A 4,933-nucleotide genomic window follows, 5' to 3' on the forward strand; every position below is an offset into this window, starting at 1 on the left:
TGGTAAGTGCCTTTACCCTCTAAGTCACCAGATGTGGTGGTAAGGGTCTTTACCCTCTAAGTCACCAGATGTGGTGGTAAGGGTCTTTACCCCCTAAGCCATCTTGCCAGCCCTTGCCCCTGCCCCCATTGAAATTGGGATTAAACCCAGGTCTTTGGGCTTGCAAGGCAAGCACCTTACTGACTGAGCCACCCTACCGCCCTGATCCTTAGTGATTTTAAGGAGTGTAACAGAGTCTTGAGACCAACCTATCTCAGAATCGCTAGTGCAGGGAATATGAGTTTATAGACTCTGGGGCTAATGTGCTTGGGTTCAACCCCTGACATTGTCATTTTAGGTGAGTTACTTACCTTCTCTGAGACTTAATTTCCTTATCTGTAGACTATGTTACTTTTCTTATTCAGTTACCCAGGGCAACAAGTGTATACCCAGGGCTGTACACCAATCATTTAAAAAATGCTAATTATTTTATCAAGGGAAAAGTAAGATGGGTTCTGTTCTGTGGGTGACCCTGTTAAGAGCTGTGAAGGTTGTATAATGGCGTTAAGTCACAGCTCCTGCACCGAAGGGTCCTGTCACTCACAGAGCTGTCCTGATTTGTAGTCTGTACTTTGGGATTGGATACCAAACTTGCCTGGACTTTATACTCTGACTTTGAACCTTTGGGAAAAGTCAGGTAATAAAGGTATTTATGGTCCACTGAAGAGACAACAATTTTCTACTTGTCCATTTCAGGCATACTGTCATTTAAGTCAGTTGATTTTGCTTTTTTTTTTTCAATTTATATTTAATTTATTAATGTTAATATTTTGCTTAAATTTATTTGAGAGTTGCACTTTTGTTTTTTTTTTTTAATTTATTTATTTATTGAGGATTTCTGCCTCCTCCCCGCCACCGCCTCCCATTTCCCTCTCCCTCTTCCGATTAAGTCCCTTGAGAACAACTGCCCAGCCTTTCTCTGCTCCGGATGCGGAGCATAGAAGAAACCTGTCTTATTGGGATAGCGTAATCGCGCCACTAGAGGGCGCCCTCCCTTTGTTGTTGCTCACCTGCTTTCCTGTCCGTACATAGTCTCAGCTTGAGATGAACGCAGGATGGAGATCTTAAGCCTGTAAGGACTTTCTTAGCTTGATGACTGGGCCAAGTTTGCTTGAAAAATCCTCTTTTTTGACACAGGGGCTCATGTCGTCAAGGCGGACTTTAATTTGCTGGGTAACTGAGGCTGGGCCCCGAACGTTTTGATCTTCTTGCCTTCTGCTGCCCAGAACTGTAGCGACAGGCGTGCGTGGGTCACCTCACCCAGCCTAGCTCTTGTTTTTAAAATCAGCCATGCTTACTGAAATGTCTTTTAAGTAAAACTAGGGTGCCAGGACGAGCATAGCTGCCAGCATCCAGCCTTTCCAGAATGTTCGTTTCTCACCAGATCCATACCGAGGGCGTTTCATGCGCATCTCGCAGACTCACGGGGCCACACTGTGTCGGTGTACCGTACACGTATCTTAGCATCTAGAATCTCAGGTTCTAAGTGGTTAAGTAATCTGCGATATCTATCTTGAAAAGATATTTGACACTCTGAGCGGGTCTCCCCAGGGCCTTGTCCCCCAGGACTGTAAAAGAAAAGGATAGGTCTTGTGTTTTGTTCTACAACAGTAGTTCCCAGGCTCAGCAAACACACGGCTTTCTGAATCAAATATTTTGTGCTAAGTAAAATTTGGGCTGGCCATTTGCTCTGGGCCGAACAGACCAGACCAAACCGATTTTGGAATTCAATCTCAGAGGCCCTGCAGCCAATTAACTAAGTTGCAGCTGAGTTCCTGGATGACACCAAGGTGTTGCCAATCATTTTCTACATCTCGATCCTTTCTCCTGTAAATGCTTTGTGCTCAAGTTGTTAACTGGGGTTCTCAGAATCTGCTCTCTTGGGAGCTGCCCAGTGTGAAAATCCTGGGATGGGGGGGGGAGATAGCTCAGCCAGTAGCGTGTAAGGATGTGACTTCGAGACCCCTTCCCACCCTAGCTGGGCGTGGAGGCACGTCCTTAACCCACAGCTGGGGATGCGGTCATCCGAAGAAGGAACTATTATTCCATGAAGTATCAGGCTTGCTGCTAATACCAGTTACGACAGGATGCCAATTCCCAAATATTCCACGAGGGGGCGGTATACCCCCTTCTACCCTTGTACACAGCTCCGTTTCTGATTCTTTGTGTAGGTGACAAGCGGTCTCTGTTTAGAGGACTTAGAGGTCCTCTGAGTGGTGAGGGGGTGAAGAGGAAAGGGAGTGAAGAGAGGAAGCTACAGAATATAAAGATGACCCCCAAGTTAGTTTGATAGATTTCTAGTCACGTGCCACCCACCATGAGTTCAGTCATGTGCTTGACAGTTTTAATTTGGTTTCTAAGTCATTTGTTTGCAAGGTGATTATGAAAGAATACATTTTACTCTGACTGAAATAGCTTCTTAAAAAAGGCAGGACAGCTAGTGATCAGTATTCACTTAATTTTCTTTAAATAGACACAACTTTTATTTAATCGAATACTATAGATGTTTAAATAGAAACTTTGTTTTTTATTTTTATTGTTTTTATTGAGCTATACATTTTTCTTTTCTACCCCTCTTTTCTCCCCCTCCCTTTCTACCCTCTCCCATGACCCCCATGCTCCCAATTTACTCTGGAGATCTTGTCTTTTTTCCCTTCCTATGTAGATCCATGTATGCCTCTCTTAGGGTCTAGGGTATCTGGGGTTGTGGACTGTAGTTGGTTCTTTGTTTTACATCTAGAAGTCACTTATGAGTGAGTAGATATTATATTTGTCTTTCTGGGTCTGGGTTACTTTACTCAATATGGTTTTTTATAGATCCATCCATTTGCATGCAAATTTCAAGATGTCATTATTTTTTATCGCTGTGTTAAATGGAAACTTCTAATGTATAAATGATGCATAGACATAAAATTTGCATCACTTGACATAATTAGAGGGTAACAAAGAAAGAGATAGAGAGAGGGAGGGAGGGAGAGAGAGAGAGAGAGAGAAAGAGAGAGAGAGAGAGAGAGAGAACAGAAATAGTGTCATTGAATTCTTGTCAACCCTGGTCTCCTTGCTAAAGCTCTATCTGGGGAAAGATTCATCTGCATTAAGGACGCATCAATATGGAGCCCTGACTTTCCTTAAAGTAGCCAGCAGGATGAACAGACATGCAACAGCGATAGTTTTCCCCACTGTGTCAACTGACACTATTTAAAGTTTCATAAGACCTCAAACCGATTCCCGTGTCCTGTTCATAAAATCCACTTATCAGGGAGATAACAAACTCCCTGGACTTGGAGTGTGGGTTTTTTTCTGTGCACAAGCATCTCTGGGTCTCTTTACCTCACCCCCAAAATGAAGAGGTTGGAGTAGAGCTCCGAACTCTCAAATCTAGTAGTTCAGGATGCTTTGACAGCCTGGTTCTCATGGAAAGAGCGGATGTCTTCTTGGTGACTTAAAGGCTTTGACTGCCTGGTGAAAGCTGTAGCACCTAAAACACCGTAGCTGGTACTCCATCTCCTGGGGGAATTTAAGGTCTAAGAAAACTGGAGGTTGAAGCTAAAAACGCAGAGCCTTGCTCTGCCTCCTACTAGTATTGTGGCTTGAACAAGCGACTGAGTGTACTGGCCAGTGTTTTCCTATGAAGAAGGTCCAGGATTGGGTTGTGTTCACTACAGAGACTAAATTGTCAGTGTGCAGGTCAGCCGCTTACATGGCCTGGCTGGTTGGATAGCGTCATTCCTGCCGTTATGATAATTCCCAAGAATTTGTTTTGAAGAACAAAACTTGAAAGTCCTGGCAGTCCTCAGGGAAATTGATTGGTAGCCCAGTTCTTCATGGTTTTAAGTGGGCAAATTGGAGTGAGTTTTATAAGCACCCCCTCCCCCCACATGGGAGGCCTGGCCCAAGACAGGTGTATGAATTGACACCAAGACCATTATGATGACATTCATGTAGCTTTGGTGGTAGTGTGAGGGACAGATACGTCTGTGTGGGTTTTAGGACAGGTTTATTAATATATTTTTAAGCATGTATCCGCTTATTTTGTGTTCATTGTGTGTTTATGTGTATATGTGTATGCCACAGCATGGATGTGGGAGCCAGAGAGTGACTTGAAGGAGCTGGCTGGTTCTCTTCTACTGTGAGGGTCCTGGCAATCAAGCTGAGGTTGCCAGCCATGGCAGCAAGTGCTTTTACAAGTTGAGCCACCTCACCAGCCCCAATATTTATTTATTTTTTTAGATAGGGTCTTGTATACCACGGACTGGCCTGGAAACTCGCTATGAAACTGAGGACGATCCTGGACTTGTGCCCCCTGTCTCTGTATCTCGAGTGCTGGGATTACAGGTCTGCCACCAAGATTGGTTTATTCGAAGCTGACAGCTGTATGTGCTAGCCACACACTCTACCAACCACACAACAACCCCTGAAAAACATCAACAAACTTGTTTTGAAGCGCTGGTTGAGTAACTGTGGTTTTCTAGCTCACGTGTGTCCCAAGCGTCTGTCTGCTTCCTACCTGTAGGTGACTGTGAGCGTGTGTCTCTAGGGAAGAGCAGGAGAAACCTGATGCAGTGCGTTTGTCCTGTTGGTCCCTGGGTCTATCTCTACACAAAGGCAGCCTGGGTGGGCTGAGTCAGCCGGCAGTGGAGGGCAGTGGGACTCCTGCTCCAAACCTTCTTGTGCAGTGCCAGCACGTTCCCAGCCAGGTAGAAGTCTTCCAGTGAATTCCTCCTTTGGGCGACGGTGGGTGCTCCCTGAAGCAGAGAGAGCTCTGCTTTGGCCATAGGCTGTGGCTTCGGGCTTCCAGCTCATCCCACCGCTCATCAGAGCAGGGGCTGGGGCTAGATGGTGAATACCTCTAGTTTTTTTTTTTTTTTTTTTCATTTTAAGTGAGAGAGGTGAT

Source organism: Microtus ochrogaster, unplaced genomic scaffold (assembly GCF_000317375.1).
Source record: "Microtus ochrogaster isolate Prairie Vole_2 unplaced genomic scaffold, MicOch1.0 UNK30, whole genome shotgun sequence".
NCBI lineage: Eukaryota > Metazoa > Chordata > Mammalia > Rodentia > Cricetidae > Microtus > Microtus ochrogaster.